The sequence below is a fragment of the Argentina silus genome, assembly GCF_951799395.1.
Source record: "Argentina silus genome assembly, chromosome: Y".
NCBI lineage: Eukaryota > Metazoa > Chordata > Actinopteri > Argentiniformes > Argentinidae > Argentina > Argentina silus.
In genome coordinates this window covers 28,351,794-28,374,892 of record NC_139654.1, presented here as the reverse complement: position 1 = coordinate 28,374,892, position 23,099 = coordinate 28,351,794, and the positions used below count along the sequence as shown (strand labels likewise).

Below are 23,099 nucleotides of genomic sequence, written 5' to 3'. Positions count from 1 at the left end.
TTGGACTGATATTCAGTTTCAATTGTTACATCCCTGTTCCAGTGGTTCTGCGTCAATAAGTAGCCTACCTTTGAGACCAGCTCAAGGAAAGAGCTGTGTTACAAGTCATGTCCTTTATCCCTTCTCTTAAATCTGATATGTGAGAGGGTTGAATGTTTAAAGTTGACACGTTTTGTCAGCCTACGACTTTTGTGTTCTTAATTGAATGCTCTCTTAGAACTTTTGCCTTTTATGTTATGTACATACAGTATTTGGTGTGTTCACAGTTTTGATTGTATGACTTGAAGTAAGCTGGATTGTTTACATTATTTCTGGTCTAAATGAATCTCCTCATGCTCAAAGCATTGTGATTTCTGCAATTAGAATCTCATCTCATAATTGGGAGTGATATTTCTGATATTTCTACAGTTGTTCAGGATAGTCTCTGTGGTGCATCTGTAAAAGTTTGTAAGAATCTGGGGGTCCATACCAAATTTCCTCACGCCTCGCGCGCCATCTTGATCACGGTGTGGTGTGACCATGTTAAGTGCTCTGTGATGTTGACACCAAGGAACTTGAAGCTGCTGACTCTCTCCACTGCAGCCCCGCCGATGTGGATGGGGGCATGGTCCCCCCCCTTCTTCCTCCTGAAGTCCACAATCAGCTCCTTGGTTTTGCTGATGTTCAGGGAGCGGTTGTTGTCCTGGCACCAGTCCGCCATCCCTGTAGGCTGACTCATCGCTTTTGGTGATCAAGCCAACCACAGTTGTCATCAGCGTACTTTATGATGAAGTTGGAGCTGTGCGTGGCCATGCAGTCGTGGGTAAACAAGGAGTACAGTAGGGGGCTGAGCACACATCCCTGGGAAGCCCCTGTGTTGAGAGTCAGAGTGGATGAGGTGATGCTGCCTACCTTCCTGTCAGGAAGGATCCAGGATCCAGTTGCATAGGGAGGTGTTGAGACCCAGGTCCCTGAGCTTGGTAACAAGCTTGGAGGGGACAATGGTGTTGAATGCTGAGCTGTAGTCGATGAACAGCATTCTCATGTAGGTGTCCCTCTTGTCCAGGTGGGATAGGGCGGTATGCAGAGCGTAGGCGATGGCATTGTCTGTGGATCTATTGGGGCGGCATGCAAACTGAAGAGGGTCCCGAGTGGCAGGTAATGATGAGTTGATGTGAGACTTAACCAGCTTCTCGAAGCACTTCATGATCATTGGGGTGAGTGCAACGGGGCGGTAGTCGTTGAGGCAGGTTACCTTGTTCTTCTTGGGGACTGGGATGATAGTGATCGCTAGGTATTATACAGGTAGGTATTACAGACTGGGACAGGGATAGATTGAATTTGTCCGCGAAGACAGCTGACAGCTGGTCGGCGCATACTCTGAGGACACGGCCAGGGATGCCATCTGGACCAGTAGCTTTGCGGGTGTTGATGCGCTTAAAAGCCTTCCTCACGTTGGCCGCATTGATTGCTAGCACGTTGTCCTCACGAGCAGCGAGAGCCTTGATGGGGGGGCAGAGTGTTGCTGCCGTCAAACCAAGCATAGAAGTTGTTAAGCTCGTCCGGTAGTGCAGCATCGTTACCCAAGCTGTCAGCTTTCTGTCTATAGTCTGTAGGCCGCGCCACACCTCTCACATCAGCGCCCTGGTATAGTGTTTCGACCTTGCCTCTGTAATTCCTTTTTGCGGTCTTGATGGCCTTGCGCATATCGCCTCTCGATTTCTCGTACTCTTCGGAATCGCCGGAGTTGAATGCATTGGTCCGTGCTTTTAACAGAGCATGGATCTCACCATTAACCCAAGGCTTCTGGTTAGGGTAAGTTCGAACAGTGACAGCGGGAACACAGTCACTGACGCATTTGCTAATGAAGTTGGTAATAGCGTGTGCATAATCATTGATGTTGTTATTGTCCTGGAATACATTCCAGTCCATAGAATCGAAGCAGTCCTGCAGCATAGAGTCTGAATGGCTACTCCAGTGCTGAATCATCCACGTCACAGGTGATGTTGGCTTCAGTCTCTGTTTGTAGGCAGGTAACAGCAGAATGGAGGTGTGATCAGATTTGCAGAACGTAGGGATTTATAGCCATCCTTGAAAGTGGAGTAGAGATGGTCTAATGTATTGTCCCTTCACTGTTTCACCTCATTATCTACAATGTTTACTAGCTATGCTAGGTCTCATACACAGCCCCTACCTCCCTCCACCAACCTGGACTAAATGCACTTTAAAAATAGTCCATATTTATGTAGCCCGTATTTAGTTTTTAGTATTTAATGCTATAATTGCACCTTACCTTTTTGCACCTCACCTAACTGCAAAGACATTTACAACTGCACCTCGCCTGTATAAAATACTGCTAATGTTGTATGTTGTATGTGTATGTTATGTGTGATACCCCTATGTCTGTATGCTACTTGGAACCTGAATTTCCCCCTGGGATAAATAAAGTTTCTATCTATCTATCTATCTATCTTCACGTGGGGCAGGAAATGTGTTGAATGTACCTCGGTCGGACTTTCTTTAAGCTGGCTTGGTGAAAGTCCCCTGCAATGATGAAGGCGGCCTTGGGGTGAGCCGAATCCACCCTGTTCACTGTCGCGTACAGTTCTTTGAGTGCAGTTGTAGTGTTCGCTTGGGGAGGGATGTATACAGCAGTAATGATAATTCTCATCGGTTATCATTGAGGGAGGTAGAAAAGTCTGCATTTAAGCATCAGATATTCCAAGTTGGGAGTGCAGTAGGATGAGAGTGGCTCCACATCAGTACACCAGTTGTTGTTAATCATTAAGCATACCCTTCCGCCCCTACGGAACTAATGTGGAATGTGGTGTGGTGCAAGAGTTCAGGGGTTCATAGTGAAGGGCAGCTTTCTGATGGGACCCAGGTGGGGCGGCAAGGACCAGGATAAAGGGTGGAGTAGACTCAGCCTGGAGGAATTCAGGAACTGGAGTCTCGTTTTGAGGGCCTCAGAGCCCCTCGGACAGATAAGCACAAAGAGAACAACACAAGATTAGAGGCTGTTGCAAACTGAAAAACTGATACATTAAACAGTAGGAGAGAATCAGCATAAAACAAGTGGCCTGGGGCCCCCGGCACATCTAAAATACATCTAAAGGACAAGGCCAGCGCCCGCTTACACCACATCTACTCTGCCACGGCCTTCAGCAGAGGCTTCAGCCATCCCAAGCCCGCACACGACAAGAGCCCACCCACCACTGAACGGAAAGAAGGACCCGAAACCGGTCCAGGCAGCAGATGCCGCCCCTCCAATCTGTACCATCTCGGTAGAAGGGCCAACACCAAGCACCCAGGCTGAACCAGCCTCTCCCCGTCCGCCGGCGCAGGCCACCCCACGCCCACATACGATGACTTCAGCCAGACCCGGATAATGCCTGGGGCAACCACCAACCGCCCACAATCTGTGTAGCCCATGGCACATGCCTGCATGGAGACGGAATGCGGTAGCAGCCCCGGCCGGCCCAAAGCCTTAACCCACCAGCGCTTGCTCACCCCGAGGGATGAGGAGAGCATGGAATCGACATGCTAACAGCTAACACCAGCCACGAGACCAATGCCAACCCAGTGGCATTCCTGCATCGGGTGGGGAGGCACAGCTGCTCAGGCCGGCCCAGCCCCCACACCACCAGAAGATGCCCCAGTAAACACCCAGCAAGCCATTCCCCAGGCAGAGACAAGGATGGTTTATCGTCGGGCTAAGACTGGTTGTAACACTGACAAAAGAGATGAGTTGAGGAGTAGGAAGTTGCCATACCATCTGATTTCTATGTAAGTATTCCATAAAGTCATCACAGAACCAGTTATCACTGAAGTCAAGTGGGGATTGGCAGATTCATTTAGAAAAATAGATTTGAATGAAACAATTGGGGGAGATATATTTTACACCCCTTAGAATAAATGTTGGCCTAAGCATGGCTCTATGGGAGCATCATTGTGGAGATTTCTTAGGTTTGTTACAATGGGTAAAAAGTCAACTGTACGGTCTAATCAGTGGACTTGAAGAAACACAATGCAACCCCTTTGATTTCGTTTTTGCTGCTACGGCACAAGGTATTTGAAGATATTTTACCCAGTGTTGCTAAAGGCCCATGGCAGGATGTAGTCCTGCTGTCCACCCACACTAGGTCAGGTCAGTGGCCAAATCTTGAGATAACAGTAGACCTTTTGATCCCTTTTGTTATGAATCAGAGCTAGTGAACCCAAATGCAGAACACAGAGTCTGGACACAGGTGTAAAATAATAGAGTATTTAATGAAGGATTTGGGGGGGGAACGGGAAGGCAGGGTAGACTGGGCACGCAGGCAGGGCAGGATAGCGTGTAGTCCAGGCAGGGGTCGATACACGGGTAGGCAGTTCTAGGGAAGGCAGATAATCCGACAGGGGTTAGGCAGAAGCACAGTCTAGAAAACACTTCGAAACCAGGAATCAACAGACTAGAAATGCTGGGATGTATAGGTAGGAAGTACTATGACGAACTGGCAACGAGTGGACGGAAAACCAGGGTATAAAACACAGATGGGTGATGAGTAGACGAGCCACAGGTGTGTATGGGCCGGCAGGACGTGAATGGGCTGGCAGGAGCCTGGAGCCACACCCACACACGGAACACACAGACTGGGGAGAGGAAGAGGGACTGACACCGGCTAGTTGGAAGTGGAGGGCGTGACACCTATAGGGGTAAAACAAGAGAGCATGTGGAATAGAATTTTACCTATGTCTGTGGGGAATCTGACCCTCATATCCCCTGTTGTACAGAACTGAAGTCATTTCCTGAATTCAGCTTGTTACTGTATGACACTGTGCAGGCTATCTATTGTTCATCTGACCCTTCCACTATTTCACCAATGGACATCAAATACACTGGGTCATGGGTTTGGCGTGAGCCAAGCTCATAATTGTTTCAAATCGGGAATGGTGCGTACTGTGGGAATCCTTTCAAGAAGAAACTGTTTAACAAGCCAAATATACAGTTCAATCAAACACTAGTAAAATCAGTGTCAATGTAATACATTGTTATTATATTTTCATTTTATGTTCTTTTTCTTTCTTTGTTATTTTCTTTTCTTTCTATTTTTGGTTTAACTATGAAGGATAGTTCAAAGGGGGGGACTGAAGGAACCTGGGTCTCAGGAATTGCTCCGGAGTGACTTTGTGAACTTCGGAGTGCCTTCATATACCCTCATTGAACTCTGTCATACCAGTACTTAACTTGTTTGTTTGACCAACCATGTCTAAACATGCATGTAACAGATGGTTCAGCGTATATCACATTGCCCCTCTGGGAATACTCAGGCACATCGGATGCTGTCTGTGTTACGTGGAACAAAGTAAAGCCTTGTGTGTCTGAGTTATGTTTTTGAGAACATGGATATGGGGAATCTCAACGGCTATGGTGCCCCGGGGGAGAGAGACAGTGCCTTCGGAAAGTATTCAGACCCCTTCACTTTTTCCACGTTTTGTTGTGTTATAGACTCAATTTAAAGTGGATTAAATTAAAATAATTTGCCATCAATCCACATACCCCAGAATGACAAAGCGAAAACATGTTTTTCGAAATTTCTGTACGTTTATTAAAATTGAAATACAGAAATACCTCATGACCATAAGTATTCAGACCCTTTGCTATGCCACTCTTAAAATTTGCTAAAATGCAAAAGTGTAATCAACAAATCACTCTAAGTTGAATTGAGTCCATACAATTTAATTGTACACATACTGTATATCATATAATACAGTCATGCAATCATACACAAAGATTTAATTGTTACCATGGAAACATCATTTAAATCGGCAATCTGGGATTTCAACAACAACAAAGTGGTCACCCTGCCAATATTTTTGATGAATAGCTAGGGAAGGGGCTGGAGAAATGTAACCATTCTCACATTCATAGACATACAGTGGGGGAAATAATTATTTGATCCCCTGCTGATTTTGTTAGTTTGCCCGATTACAAAGATATGAGCGGTCTATAATTTTTATGGTACTTTTAGTTTAACAAATAGAGACAGAATATCAACAAAGAAGTCCAGAAAAAACACATTATATAAAGTTATAAATTAATTTGCATTTGATCGAAGGAAATAAGTATTTGATCCCCTACAAACCAGCAAGAATTCTGGCTCATACAGACCGGTTATATGCCCATGAGGCACACAGATTAGTCCTGTCACATTAGGAAAAGTACTCCTAATCTCTGCTTGTTATGGGTATAAAAGACACCTGTCAATAGAATCAATCTCTTCCATTCCAACCTCTCCACCACCATGGGCAAGACCAAAGAACATTCAAAGGACATCAGGGTAAGAGTTGTAGACCTGCACAAGGCTGGAATGGGCTACAAGACCATCAGCAAGAAGCTTGGTGAGAAGGAGACAACTGTTGGTGCAATTATTAGAAAATGGAAGAAATACAAAATAACCATCAATCGCCCTCGGCCTGGAGCTCCATGCAAGATCTCGCCTCGTGGGGTAAGGATGATCATGAGAAGGGTGAGGGATCAGCCCAGAACTACACGGGAGGAGCTTGGTAATGATCTCAAGGCAGCTGGGACCACAGTCACCAAGAAAACCATTGGTAACACACTACACCGTAACGGATTGAAATCCTGCAGTGCCCGCAAGGTCCCCCTGCTCAAGAAGGCACATGTACAGGCCCATCTGAAGTTTGCCAATGAACACTTAAATGATTCAGAGAAGGCTTGGGAGAAGGTGATGTGGTCAGATGAGACCAAAATTGAACTCTTTGGCATAAATTCGACTCGTGTTTGGAGGGAGAGAAATGCTGAATGCTACAATCCCAAGAACACCATCCCCACCGTCAAACACGGAGGTGGAAACATTATGCTTTGGGGTTGTTTCTCTGCTAAGGGTACAGGACGACTTCACTGCATTGAGGGGCCAATGGACGGGGCCATGTACCGTAAGATCTTGGACGAGAACCTCCTTCCCTCAGCCAGAGCACTGAGGATGGGTCGTGGATGGGTCTTCCAGCATGACAATGACCCAAAACATACGGCCAAGGCAACAAAGGAGTGGCTCAAGAATAAGCACACTAAGGTCATGGAGTGGCCTAGCTAGTCTCCAGACCTTAATCCTATAGAAAATTTGTGGAGGGAGCTGAAGCTTCGAGTTGCCAAGCAAAAGCCTTGAAACCTTCAGGATTTGGAGAGGATCTGTAAAGAGGAGTGGACCAAAATCCCTCCTGAGATGTGTGCAAACCTGGTGACCAACTACAAGAAACATCTGACTTCTGTGCTTGCCAACAAGGGTTTCTCCACCAAGTACTAAGTCATGTTTTGCTTGGGGATCAAATACTTATTTCCTTCGATCAAATGCAAATTATATATTTATAACTTTATATAATATGTTTTTCTGGACTTTTTTTGTTGATATTCTGTGTCTATTTGTTAAAATAAAAGTACCATAAAAATTATAGACCGCTCATTTCTTTGTAATTGGGCAAACTAACAAAATAAGCAGGGGATCAAATAATTATTTCCCCCACTGTATGTTTTTGTCCTTGCAGATTGATCACTTTGATTGATCACAGATTGCCAATCACAGATTGGCACCAAGAAGAAGGCCCTACCCAGTTCTATACTGGCAATGAAGGGGACATCACTTGGTTCTGCAATAATACTGTAATAACCTCTGTCTGTTCAATGCTGGACAAATATTTACCATGCAGCCTGTCTTTAGGGTTTCATGTGGGATGATGCAGAGGAGTTGGTGCCATGCTGGTTTTTGCAGAACACCGCTACAATTTGTTCCCCAGCAACAATACTTATAAGATGCTTTTGTCGTAGATATAATACTTTGAAATAAAATACCGTTAACCAGAGCTGTTGATTCATTCAAAGACTTTATTCACGCAGAATATGTATCCGTTCAGGTTTGCAATGCTGACCCCGTTATCTCCTCAGTCACCTTTATAGACTTCGCACAGGTTAACGCCTTCTATTCAACGTATTTCTGTTTCCTGTCTACATGCACCAATAACATTCAAGATCTACATTTCGTCATCAAGGTGTGCGCAACCCTAACTTTTAATTACTCTATCCTGTTTTCTCCAGCTTTGATCCTTTGTTTTCTTCACCTATAGCAAACCCCTCAATCTGACCTCACCCCTCTTGACTGCATTCTCCAAATGTTCTAGGACCATCTGTTTTCTTTTGATCTCTTCCCTAGGTGTGGGATTACAAACCCTTATATTGTCTTTAAATTTAGCATACTTTTTCTACAGGTTAGCAAACATCTGAACTACCTGACATCAGAGCAGGCTTTGGCAGACATTGCTGTTGCAATCAGGGAGCTGAAGAAGACTGTGTCTGGAGCTCAGCTCAGCTCAGTGATTGCTGTGGGAGGATCGTATGGCGGGATGCTCTCTGCCTGGATGAGGATGAAATATCCCAATGTTGTTGTTGGGTAAGAGGCCTCAGGATGTCATAGTGTAGCTCGGCTTTGAAACAGAAACTCTGGCAGTTGTACTCATTCTGATTATTTAATAACTTCAGGCAGCCATAAATGATGCCCATCTTGTCAACCCATATTTTCATAGAATGCAGTTTGTAGTTCTAAGGCTAGTTGTCCAGACTCCAATTAAACCTATTCCTGGATTTAAGACCATGTTCAATGGAGAATCTAAATTAAAAGTGCTTAATCTGTGTCTGAGAAAGTTTGTTGTTGAAAATAATGTGTTATAACTGCTTCCTGGTGTATTCCAGAGCTCTCGCCGCTTCTGCTCCAATCTGGCAGTTTCCTGATATGGTACCTTGTGGAGTCTTTTACAAAATTCTGACAGAGGATTTTGCCAGGAGTGGAATGAACTGTGATGTCAACATCAAGAGGTCATGGCAAGAGGTCTGTTGACAATAAATCCTCAACTGGTATAAATGAGCCCTCCTTTGAATGTAAACAACCAAACAGAGAGCTTTTCTCTTCTTTTGGTCATATTTGTGAAGCTGATGGTCTCCAATGGCTGTCCAGTGAGTTTAGTTTGTGTTTCCCACTCAAAAAGGAGGACTCAGTTGGCTTTAAGGCCTGGCTTCAAGAGACCTGGGTGAATTTGGCGATGGTTGACTATCCCTCTGAAGCTACCTTCCTCCAGCCACTCCCACATTGGCCAATACAGGTACATGTAAATACAGGCACTAGTGTAATGTTTTTTATTTTGATATTTTGCAAGAACATGGACAGCACTTGACAGAATTGAAGGTACATAATGTCTAACATTGTTTATATAGCTGTTACTACCACTATAACGATGGCAACTACGACCACAACAACATACAGTATAACCACGTATAAACTTCTTCTACTTCTAATACTACTATTTATTTATCAATTTTATAGTGTTCATTTATAATCTTCTTTTTCAAATTTGTTTGAGATCTTTGTGGTGGAAGTCTAGGATTTACCACTCTGTACTTTAGCTCTTCGGAGGTAAGAATCAAGAAACAAGTCCTGAGTAGCCACAATATCTGAGTCCGGTATTTATTGCTTGCAAACAAGAGACAAGAGCGTAACAGCAGCCCAGCGTAGAACCGGGGGTCCGTTCAGCACAAGTCTAAAGAGACAATGATCAGGTTCGTCTTTTATACAGTTTAAACATAATACAGGCGCCGCCAAGGCTATCGGCTGATGGGCCTGTGCTTACGTGAGAAAGGGCGGGAGAGAATGAACAATGGGGAGACTTTCTTATTGATTAATCGCCGTTCAACATTTCACACCTATCGACAGGATGCGCCTGTCCCCCCACTATTGCTCTCTCCTACCACTCCCTCAGAGATCACCGCTGTTCATATGGTAAATCATACAGTGCTTCTCAGAACAATGGCTATAGAACTTTAGAGGAGTGGCAAGAGAAAATGTCATCACAGTAGTTACACAAGTTGTATCAGTCATATGAAAGTGTATAACCTGAAAATGGTTCTATGAATGTATTTTCCATAACAATCCCTCCTTTTAACATTCAATTCCTTGAATGTTAACAACACTTCAGCCTAAATATCATATTTCACTGGACGGAGGTTCTCATATCCTCCTCATCAAATAAGTTAAACCCGGGAAAGGGATCCAGGTTAGAAAAGTCATCCCCTGTCTCCATTCGTTCGAGCACCATGTTAGTTGTCATTATATGGGTGGCCGCCCTCCTTATACATGCCTTGCCAACCACCGACATCACTATATAACTATTTTTCATCAAGAAAGCGATAAGTGCACACCTGATTAAGGGCGTCACATAGGCCAAATAGCAAGTTCCACCTGCATTTTTAGGTACACAACTGTAAGCTTTTGGACCGCAGACTAAGTACACTTGCTGGCAGTGGTTTAGCTACGGTGAGGTCGAATTGGGTTTGGTTTCCTGCGTTATCATGAACAATCACTCTTTCCCAGATAAAATTTGCCTCTTGTCTTATTAGAGAACAGTATGTCACATTATGTAGCTCATATACAGCCACTCCGTAGGCCGCAATCGTCTCGGCGGCTTCATGGTGTTTCAATTATGTTGGAATCAGAGGTTACTAGCACGTGATTCTTGTTGGAGCCCTGCGGTGGCTCAGTGTTGTCCTTGTCTTGGGCCTTGCTGCTTCTCTCCTCCTGGCTGGTCATGCCTGGTCCTGTCGTGTTCTGGTCATGCCTGGTCCTGGCCGCTGATGTCTAGTCTCGCTGGGTCGCTCCTGGTCTGCCCGCTGACGTCTAGTCTCGCTGGGTCGCTCCTGGTCTGCCCGCTGACGTCTAGTCTCGCTGGGTCGCTCCTGGTCTGCCCGCTGATGGCTGGTCTCACTGGGTTGCTCCTGGTCTGCCTGCTGACGTCCCCACTGGTCTCTCCAGTGGTGGTGCCTTCTTGCCGTGTGTGGCATGTACCCACGTGCCTCTCTCTGCAGACTGCATGACGAGATGTACCTGGAAAAGGACCCAACCACCATGGACTGCTCCAGTGTTTTCTCCTGCAGTTCTTGATCAGCACCCACTCCCCTTGCTGGATGTCGTGGAGAGGTCCCCCTAGTGGTGTGAGGAGTGCCTCCCTCATGGTTCTGTGGATGCCTCTTAAAACTCTGGTCAAGTTAGCACAGCATGTTAGCATAGAGTAATTCACGTAGCATTGGTCTACCAGTCAGGATCCCATGAGGAGACAGGCCGTTCTTTGCTCTAGGCCTCCCTTGCCTAGCTGTGAGGATCAATGGAAAAGCTTTAACCCAGTTCAGTCCGACTTCTTCACAGAAAACATGCCCACAAAAACTAAACAATATTTCTTTCCCTCGCAGGGGTTTAACTCAACAAAACAACAAAGTTCATCATAACATGATCAAATGGGCCATCAGGGGGAGGATGGCTTGATTGGGGAACCATTTGCCCTCTTTCTACACTATGCCAAATTCTGTGAATAATGCTTATTTACAATATCCGTCATCCCCCCTTTTGACACATGATCTTCTCCATGTGACAACACTTCATAAAAATAAAATAAACATTTGGTAAACATGGGTTATCATTTTAGGCCAACCCAAAACAAAAACTAAAAAATATATAACAGGTGTTTCTGAGTAATTATCTTAGGTATTTTAGTAAATGTGTCTATTCTGTTTGTACTCTGGCTTTTGCCCTCCCTGGTGAGCTTATGGCCCAAAAACAAATAACAATAACAACAACAACAGCAACACCTTTACAAATAGTATTCTCTGCAGGCTTGCCTTGTGGCTCTGTTCTGCCAAATATGTTAAGGGTGCCTACCCCCTTTCAACACCAAATTCTTACTGAATAGATACTAAAGTTATCTCTTATAGCTGCCCAAATACTGCTGGGTTTTCAACGTAGCCCCTAGGGGCTCTAGACCATGTATCTATCTATAAATCAATCAATCAATCAATCAGCCTACCTATCTATCTATCTATATATCTATACCTATCTATATATATATATCATATCACTTATCCTTAAAGCGAAATGCGAACCAGAACTGGAATCCTTATGTACAGGAATACTGGAGAACGCATTAGCTAGGTCGACCACTGAGAAATATGTAGCATTACTTCGTATATGTGTAATTAGTATATGGATCCGTAACAATAGGGGCGCGCGCTTGGACTGCTTCATTAGCCTTTTTAAGATCCCGAACAAAGCGCCAGGTTTGTGGTTGGCCTTCCTGTTTGGCCTCTTTTACGGGGAACATGAGAGTACGACAAACGGCTGTCAGGACATGGAACAATAATGCCTCTTTCCAATAATGCCTAAAAAGCTAGTGTAAATATCATCTATGGCTTCTCTCTGAACCAAACGTTTCCAACACTCATACTGAATTTCCGAGACCTTAGCTATACAATGAAAATTATCTTTATCCGTGAACATACTTAATAATTCTAATTCTTAGCTCGGCTTCCGCCAACAATTTCTGTGCAATTGATCTCAGCCGAGAGACGGGCAAGTTCCATTCGTAAAAATAATTTAGTGGTGCATTACCCAACGATATAGTTTGCATTACACGTCTTTCTATTCTAATCCCATCTTCTGAACACCACAGATTTAGTCCTATCCCGCACATCAAGTCTCTACCTAGTAAGTTAATTGGGCAGCAGTCAGATAATATGAATGAATGTTTACTATATTGATAACTATCTTCATCATACACTGTGAATCTCTCTTTTACCCCTCTTCCCTCTGCTCCGACTATGGTGATTACCCTTCCACTGAGTTTCGGTGGGGGTTGCCAATCCTCTGTTCTTAAGACAGAGTACCCTGCTCCAGAATCTATTAACAAATGTAACCGATCTGCCAGCCACCTTCAATGTTATTCTAGGTAGTACCTCATATGCACTTTCTTTCCTAATAGCCTGTATGTCTACTTGTGGTGTACGTGTGTGCTTGCGTATTGGTTTTATCTCACCGGGTACCGCCGTTGATGGGACCTCTCCCGCCTCCTCTGACCGTCACTATCCTTCCCGCTCCGTTCCCCTCGGATTGTTGACCGTAATTCCTTGTTTTAAGGCTCCGTTCTTCTCCGTTTCTCGCTCGCTCGGGACATTCTCTTTGCCAGTGGTCCTCTGCTTGGCAGCGGAAGCACCCCATCTGTCTAGGGTACGTAAAATTATCGTTCTTGCTGCGCTTGCCTCCGAACCTTCCTCGCCCTCGATTGCGTCCGTAAGTCGACGCTGGGTTCGGGCGAGCCAGATCTGCCCGTGGTGCTGTCAAGGGTCTGTAGGGTGGAGGACGGACAGAGGAGCAGTCGAGATCCGCATCAACCTGTTCGGACAAGAATACTATAGGACACTGGTTAGAAAGCCCTGGCCTATCTGACTCAACTTGTGGTTCCTTTCCTGGCTTTACCTTTTCTAATTCGACTTGTTTTACCTTCTTAAACTGTTCAGCCTGTTCTTGTTGTGACTGTCTAACTGCCCCCTCCATTTTCCAAGCCCAAAACGCCTTCCAATCTACTCGGCGTGACCCTTGTTGTAACTTCTTAATTTTATCTGTAGCATAATAATTTAATACTTCAAGCCTGTCTTCTAGCATGTTAATCTGTTGTTGGCTAAAGCTACCGTTCAATGGAAAACCCAAAATCTCCCACATAGGCAATTGTTCGCATGTCCATCGACCATATTTTTCAATCATTATCTTAGCGCATCCCTCCGTGCTCGAAGGCAGCGGGTTTGCTTTACTGGCCGCTTCCCCCATTATCAATTAGTGTAGCAACTTTTTCAGGTATTTTAAAAAGGTTAAGTGTCGTCAACGACAATAGGTGAGTTCCTTACCTTTTATTCACGTGTCTCCACACCGGTCTTTACGCGTTTCATACAAATTCTAACTATTAGGTATACCAAAAATTATAATAGAAAATATATATATATTCATATATGTGTGCCTTCCACACGTTGAGTGTCCCCGACACCTCTTCTCGAAGTGTCAATCAGCCCGTCGGCTCTTAGCAACAAGTTTATCTAGATTAAAAACAAAAACAGAAACACACACAAACAACAAAACAAAATAGAAACACACACAAACAACAAACTGCAGACCAAACCAGAATTTACACGGACCTTTTAACCGCGTGGGCATCCAACCCGATAGAATTTGCAACGGAATCTAACCGCATTCAACCTAATAGGATTTACAACGGAATCTAACCGTGTGGGCATCCAACCCGATAGAATTTACAACGGAATCTAACCGTGTGGGCATCCAACCCGATAGAATTTACAACGGAATCTAACCGTGTGGGCATCCAACCCGATAGAATTTGCAACGGAATCTAACCGCATTCAACCTAATAGGATTTACAACGGAATCTAACCGTGTGGGCATCCAACCCGATAGAATTTGCAACGGAATCTAACCGCATTCAACCTAATAGGATTTACAACGGAATCTAACCGTGTGGGCATCCAACCCGATAGAATTTACAACGGAATCTAACCGTGTGGGCATCCAACCCAATAGCTAGCACCTTTTTCCCCCCCCTTTTTTTTTTTTTTTTTTTTTTAACCCTCCTATTATGTTCAAATAAAGTTACAACTTTGATGTTTCGGGTCAATTTGACCCGAGCAATGTAAACATGCAGAAAATGATTTTAACTGAAAGTCTTAACCAAGTTTCTATCTCAGCAACTTTAGGCCTTCCTACTGACCATCTTTATAGCCCAGTAAATAATACATGACTGCCCCCAACCTCCCCTTATACATCAAGTATTGATTGTATATGACTATTACGAAATATGCAAATCACTGTACTATCTCATTCATTGACCTAAAATGAAAAACAAATTATGTTTTGATGTTTGCAGGGCTTTATGTTGATATTAAATGCTAATTAAAGAGTTCAAATGCAGATTGTATGTCTTGTATATGACTGCTAGCATATCTGGTGGGGCCTGGAACCATTTTGATGACATTAGCTGCAGTCAGTCTACCCTGTCTTGTAACTGGGGATCCAGACCATAGGAGCTTTCCATTTTTGGATGTCATGTTAGTTCTTGGTGGTTGAGATATGACAAGGGGGTTTATTTGTGTTTGAGAAACTACAGGAGGGTCAGAATGTCCTATCTCACTGGCTTCATTCTCATCAGAGGAGGATGCCGCATAATCAGGGTCCTCCTCAACATTATCCTCTGTCTCAGACACATCCTCATCTATATCACTTCCATCCTGAAAGATCTGTGACAGAACCTCAGTTGCAGCAAATCTTTTCCTCTGTCTGGTGGTCATTTTCAAAATGTTTAGTTGAGGCACAAATGCAAAGAGAAATGGTTTAGAGGGCTGTGTGTGCAGCCCTGTGTGTGCAGCCCTTATTATAAGGTTGTCCCCATGTTGCATGAATTATCAAACTTCTCGCGGGAACTATGTTTGCCCCATCCTATATACTGCGAGAATTATCAGTGTTGTTGTGGGAACAATGTTTGCCCCACCCCACATACTGCGAGAATTATCAGAGTTCCCGCGGTTATATGTTTGCCCCACCCCCCATGCTGCGAGAATGATCAGAGTTGTTATGAGAACTGTCATAGTTGTTATGAGTCCTGTCAGATTTCTCGCGGGAAATTTGTCTTCCCTCTCTCATTACTTCTTGAATGATCAGAGATCTCGTGGGAACTGTTTTCTCCTCACAGACACACACACACACACACACACGGATGGACACGCACACAGACAGACACACACACACACACACACAAGGAAGGACACACACACAGACACACACAGACACACAGACACACACACACACACACACACACACACACACACACACACACACAAATGAACGTGTAGGTGCCCTCAGTATCATCCAACACAACAAAAACGAGATAGAAATCAGGGTTTTATAGAACAATAGTGCTAGGGGTCAAAATGACCCTAACACGACCGATGCGTACAAAATGTGTACAGGACATTTTTTTTTGGTTAATTTCATGTTTGCCTTGTTTACCCCATAAAGTTAGGAAAAGTCATAAAAAATCTAGCTGAAAAAAGTATGTTAACCATGTTTTTAGAGACAGTAAACATTGAATTGGGTCAAATTGACCCCTAACATAATAGGAGGGTTAACAAATATTGTGGTCTTACCTCTTCCGAGCTCAACGTCTTTTCGGACTCGCCGTTCCTGAAAACGCCATCTCTCTCCTTTCAGGCGCCTTTTCTCTCAACCTTTGCGTTCTGAACTTTCAAAGGGAGGATTTCGGCTCCAGGAATATATCCTGACCGTATACGAGTTGACCTTCTTGGCAGAGAGACGACGAAATCAGGGCAGGCGATCCCGGATCGAGCCCCCAAATTGTGGTGGAAGTCTAGGATTTACCACTCTGTACTTTAGCTCTTCGGAGGTAAGAATCAAGAAACAAGTCCTGAGTAGCCACAATATCTGAGTCCGGTATTTATTGCTTGCAAACAAGAGACAAGAGCGTAACAGCAGCCCAGCGTAGAACCGGGGGTCCGTTCAGCACAAGTCTAAAGAGACAATGATCAGGTTCGTCTTTTATACAGTTTAAACATAATACAGGCGCCGCCAAGGCTATCGGCTGATGGGCCTGTGCTTACGTGAGAAAGGGCGGGAGAGAATGAACAATGGGGAGACTTTCTTATTGATTAATCGCCGTTCAACATTTCACACCTATCGACAGGATGCGCCTGTCCCCCCACTATTGCTCTCTCCTACCACTCCCTCAGAGATCACCGCTGTTCATATGGTAAATCATACAGTGCTTCTCAGAACAATGGCTATAGAACTTTAGAGGAGTGGCAAGAGAAAATGTCATCACAGTAGTTACACAAGTTGTATCAGTCATATGAAAGTGTATAACCTGAAAATGGTTCTATGAATGTATTTTCCATAACATCTTTCACTCTGAACCCATTCAACCTGTGTTACTCAATGAATATAGCTACCAATCAGGCGATGCTTTTATACAGTATGTTTTGAAAAGCAATGCAACCTTTCTCGGTTGTACTTAAAAGTTTGCCCTGACAGTCTCTCTTTGATTCAAATGATTTTGTCACTCAGTCATTCTTGTTACAACTGGGTGTTGTGGTCTTCCAATTGTTTGTAGTATTTGTTTACACCAGCTGTAAATTAACTTCAATAATATTAATTTTATAGTTGGATTTTGAGGTTGCTTTCTCTTTAGATGAGCAGCTACAAGTCAGCCACCATTATTTTCTTCTCTCTTACCAATAAGCCTTTAATTTGGACACTCCTTTAGATCTCAGAGGTGTTCCATGGTGGCTGGTTACATGGAAATGCAGAGAAGGGACATTTCACCCAGTATAACTCATGAGTGCATTTACATTCTGCTCCAATGCACCCATTTGTCTCACACAGCAAATCAACTTGAATAGAAAAAACACATCACATACCAATAACTTGGAATGTTTTGACTTTATCTCAATGAGACTAACCTGGATGAATAAAGGTTGAATACGTAAAAGTAGTGTAGATATTTATTTGAGTGCTTGTTTACCTTTTCTATATTTGCTGGCTTGGTGCATTTGTAGAATCACCTCTTGTGCAACAATTCAGGTGATAAAAATAGAATGGTCAGAGCTTTTTTGGCTCAATGCCTGTAATGTATGCATGGGTGCACTACGGAGTGGGATGTGTTTAAGGACGACAATTTAAACACACACACGGACTCGGTGATTTGCTACATTGGCAAATGCATTGATGACGTCGTGCCGCGGATTACTGTACGGACATTTCCCAATCAGAAGCCCTGGGTTAATGGAGAAGTCCGAGCCAAACTTAAGGCACGGACTGCCGCCTACAACTCAGGTGATTTGGAGGAGTACAGCAATTCCAGGTATGCACTCAGGAAAGCTATTAACATTGCTAAGAGACAATACAAGGACAGAATGGAGTCCAACTTTGAGGGCTCCAACTCAAGGCACATGTGGACCGGACTCAGAACAATTACAGACTTTAAAGGGACTACGAGTGTGACTGAGGAAGTGTCTCCATCTCTTCCAGATGACCTTAACACCTACGTTTTGAGAGCTACTCTCCGGCTGAGGAAGTACAGATGGACCAGGACCCCTGCACACTAGCAATAACAAGGGCAGATGTGTGCAAATCCTTCAAAAGGATTAATCCACACAAGGCCCCTGGACCGGATGGCATACCTGGCCGGGCTCTCAGGGTGTGTGCAGATCAGCTGGCAGGTGTGTTTACAGACATTTTCAACCTGTCACTGCTCCAGTCGGTGGTCCCCACATGTCTCAAAAAGTCCACCATCATCCCCATCCCAAAGAAGTCAAAAACATCCTGCCTCAACGACTACCGACCAGTAGCACTCACTTCCATCGTCATGAAGTGCTTTGAGCGGTTAGTCAAATCATTCATCACCTCCTCCCTCCCTGACTCACTGGACCCCATGCAGTTTGCATACAGGGCAAACAGGTCCACAGACGACGCCATCGCCCTCGCCCTCCACACTGCCCTCTCCCACCTGGACCAGAAGAACACATATGTGAGAATGCTGTTCATTGACTACAGTTCAGCATTCAATACCATTGTGCCCTCCAAGCTCGCTGTGAAGCTCAGGGACCTCGGGCTCAACACCACGCTTTGTGACTGGATCCTGAGCTTCCTGACGGGCAGACCCCAGGCAGTGCGGATAGGAGGCGCCACATCATCCACCCTGACTCTCAACACCGGCGCACCCCAGGGCTGCGTGCTCAGCCCTCTCCTCTACTCCCTGTTCACACATGACTGCGTGGCCACACACAGCTCCAACACCATCATCAAGTTTGCTGACGACACGACCGTCATCGGCCTGATCACCGACGGCGACGAGACGGCGTACAGAGAGGAGGTGAGAGCCCTGACATCTTGGTGCCAGGACAACAACCTCCAGCTCAACCTCAGCAAAACTAAGGAGCTGATTGTGGACTACAGGAAGCGGCAGGGAGCCGGGCACGCCCCTATCACCATCAACGGGACGGCAGTAGAGAGAGTCAGCAGCTTCAAGTTCCTCGGGGTCCACATCTGCGAGGACCTGACCTGGACTCACCACACCGACGCCATCACAAAGACGGCAAGACAGCGGCTCTTCTTCCTCCGCAGGCTGCGGAGGTTCAACATGGACTCCAGGATACTCTGCAACTTCTACAGGTGCACCATAGAGAGTATCCTGACTGGCTGCATCACCGCCTGGTACGGCAGTTGCTCCGCCCTCAACCGTAAGACATTACAGAGGGTGGTGAAAGCTGCCCAGCACATTACCAGGACGGAGCTGCCATCCATGGAGGACCTCTACACTCAGCGCTGCAGGAAGAAGACTAACCGGATTATTAAAGACCCTCATCACCCCAGCAACAAACTGTTTCAGCTGCTCCCGTCTGGCAGACGCTACCGCAGCATCCGGTCTCACACCACCAGACTCAGGGACAGTTTCATCCCACAGGCAATAAGACTGTTGAACTCCTGAGCTACTTAGCTCACCACAATGACACTTTAACTATGCCACTTTATAACATGCCACTTTATAAAATGCCACTTTATACCAGTCGACATCTGGATAAAAACGTCTGTTTACATTTCACTTTTTACATTTTACATTTACATTTACATTTATTTAGTTTTGTATTTAGGTAACTATTGTTATTGTTGTTGTTTCTTTTATTTTTATTATTTACACTTCTTATTGCACTGTTGGAGGAGCCCAAGACTTAAGAATTTCATTGCCAGCGATTGCTCTGTAATTGTTGTGCATATGACAATAAAACCATCTTGAATCTTGAATCTTGAATCTTGGTGGTTTTAGCAGTTTAGGCAGTGGGTGTCACGAGGCTGTCCAACCAGCAGACGGCGACAGAGAGCACGTCCAGGAGGACCAAGAGGAAGTGACTTGGAGATGCCCTTATTTGGTCCTTCCTGCCCTAGGAACTCACCTGCTACTAATTACAGGAGTGATTGTGTTTTGTGTTTATGTTTCTCACCTGTGTTCTACTCTTTAGACCTTATTAGTTATAGTATATTAAGACCTCTGTTAGCAGTGCTTCCTTGTCAAGTAATGAACGTTTATGCCTAAGACTGTCTTGCTGCCTATTGTAAAGATACCTAAGTTTTCGAGTAAAAGCCTTGGACCTCCCTACTGCCTCTGACTCTGTATTTTGGGGTTTTGCCTGGTTACCATCAGCCTTGGCTAAGGTGTATAGAGCCACTGGTGGTCAACTCCCATCCTCCGTGACAGTGGGCGCAAAGAGGAGCTTTTTTTTATGACAAAGCTAATGTGATTATCTGAGTGACTGTGAGAAGGGGGGGCATTGAAGGCTTAGAGGAGGGAAATCTGTTGGCAGAGATTAATGTATAAGCCTAATCCTATCTAAAAAGTAGGGAGCAAATGCTTTAGAGCAATTGCAATTTTTCATGCCATAAATCTGCAGTGGGACATGTCTGTAGCCCTCCTCGTCCATTGACCACCACCTCCTGCCCAGCTTGTAGACAAAAGCCTTTGAATCCACATAGCCAGAGCTCCACTACCACCTCCAGACAAGTAGGCACAGTCTCTCTAGTTTACAAAGAGTGCAGAAGAACAGAGACAGCAAACTGCCGCAACCATAACAACAGTGCAGTAACAACGTTCTAAGCAAACAGGTGATGAAAATCAAGTTTTAAAATCTCAACTGCACCAGTTGCCAGTAATGTAATAGCCACTATAACATGAAATGCTGCTCTGTTGGGATAAGGGGCAGGGAACCATGTCAAGTTTTTAAATCTTTTAATCATCATGCATGGCTAAACAGAATGTGCTTCCTCTCTTGCCAAGTGAACAGTAATAAATTCAAGCTAAGCCTTTCATTCCACTCAATTTCATATGCAAATCAGACTCCACCACTTTTAAGTGAAAAAGGATTTACTGTATGACTGGCCAGCCATTTGGATTGCACCTTTAATTATTCTGTTTTGTTGTTAGGTGGTCTGCAAGCATATTGGTTTTGAAACCACTGTGTTTGACTTCCAGCTATTGCACAGCATCTCCCAAGCAGTGTCTCAATATCTCTGACTGCCACTGGAAATCTAGGCTTCATTGACTGGTATTATCACGTAAAACAAAGTAACTCTTGAAAAACAATGTTTTCTATTTATGTCATTGAAAAAAATATGTTTTTACTCTGTGATTATAGCATCAGGCAATGTAAATTGGGTGCCTCTACCGTACCTCCTCCAGGCCTGTACAGAGATGGTGATGCCTCTGTGCACTGATGAGGTCCAGGACATGTTTGAGCCTGAGGAGTGGAACTTCCAGGCCTTTTCAGATGAGTGCCATGCTCTGTTTGGGGGTGAAGCCATGGGCAGACTGGGCACACACAGTCTATGAGGGAATGGACATCGTCTCCCACAGTAACATCATCTTCAGGTAAACACCTGCTGCTATTACTCAATAATTCAGGCTTGGGTGCCATCTTGGCTCCCACAGAAGCATGATCTGTCACAAGATATCTGATAATACACAGTTTTTCCTGTATTTCTTTATATCTAATACAGGTTAAGTAATTTCACCAAGAATTATTCATAGTTAACTAAATCTGCTTCTTTCGTCTACTCACTCTACTGATCTATTGCAGCAATGGCGGTGAAGGGGGAAAACATCAATTCTGCCCCTATCTTCGAATGACTCTTCCCCTGATGGGACAAATGGCTGTGATCTCTTCTAGTTTTACAAGGTCTCAATAATGTGGTAATGCTGTGTGATGGTCTCATTGGTTCTCCTTGCAAACAGCTTCTAATTTAAATACTGTGGTTGAAGTGGGATATAAAAGCAGAATGCAGGGGATAGGTCTTTCTCTTTTCTCTTCTCTCTCTGCCTTGGTGTGAGGTCTCAGTTGAACCTGAGTACTGTAGGAGTGGCCATGTGGTCTTCTCTCTCTCTCTCTCTCTCTCTTTCTATACCATTTATCGCTGACGGTAGAATGTAACATTTTTCTATGAAGTATTTGTCTATTTTTATTTACAAGTTTATAGTATTATTAAAGCCTCATTTGACTCAATTAAACTTTGACCATTCTTGCACTAATCAGCACAAACTCAACAATTCTTTGCACATAGTGTTACTTAAATTACTTGGAGTCAGATTATTAATATTAAGTTATGCTTTGCTATTAACAATATATAGCCACATTTCCTTGCCAAACCTCTGTAGTGTAACTGCCATCTCATTAGGCCCTACAGCGGGCTTGACCCCTGATCGGGTGGCAGAGTGACCAGAAACATCTCAAATTCCCTGGTTGCCATTGTGATTCCTGAAGGAGCCCATCACTTGGACCTGTGCTACAACAACAAATACGACCCCCACACAGTCCTCTCTGCATGTGCTCTGGAGGTTAACTATTTTAAGCAGTGGATCAGAGAGGCCAAAAAAACTGTGAACTCCCTGGACCCCAAACTACCAGAAGCTACAGAAATGCTCCCCCAAAGAGATGCATTCATGTAGAGTCACCAGTTGGATTTGTACATCCATATTGTTGAGATGTGAGCTGATTGCTTCATTGCTTCAGGCAGGACACTTTAAGTCGGGTGACGGACAGCTGATTCACACGTAAGGAAAACATCATCACATGTCTCAGGGACAGGGCTTAAAAGAGCCGAGTATGCAACACTCCACCATGGTTAAACAGTGTTTTCGCCACTGGCTATGAGAGTTATACTGATGGGTCGTGCTCTTACCGTCGTCTGGTTGGGGTTCTTTTGGCCCGATTTTCTGGATACCGTGACAATACTGGTAGGCTACAGCAGTGTGTACCGGGTGAGGAGTTACACAGCAAATAGTTATAAGAACTCTTCACTATGTACTGTATGTTCAATAGCTCTTGTGGGTGTGCAATATCAGTTTAGTGTTCAAAGTTATTTGCGAGTGCGAGTGGTGTTTTCTAGCTTCAACAATGTAACCTTGGGTTCTGGGTTCGCTATACTGGGTGCAATTCAGTGGTAATGTCAGAGCTAGCTCCATTAACAAGGAGTGCTCCAGCAAATATGCTAGCACCAGTGTTTCAGTGATCATGGTTACCGTGTCATGCTGTAGGACTGAGGCTCATACAACTTTAACTCAGTTCAGCGACATTGCACAATGATCATGCTTTCATTTAATGTGTGTTGCAGGTTACTAGGTTAGGAATGGCT

At 44.5% G+C, this 23,099-nt stretch overlaps 1 pseudogene across 1 annotated transcript; it reads left to right on the top strand.

The window, feature by feature from the left end:
• The first annotated feature begins 3,519 nt into the window (after positions 1-3,519).
• On the top strand, positions 3,520-22,413 carry LOC310824059 (lysosomal Pro-X carboxypeptidase-like; annotated as a pseudogene). Its single transcript has 5 exons — positions 3,520-3,637; positions 8,960-9,129; positions 20,896-21,026; positions 21,151-21,339; positions 22,152-22,413. The product of its transcript is annotated as a lysosomal Pro-X carboxypeptidase-like (transcript).
• Positions 22,414-23,099: the final 686 nt, after the last annotated feature.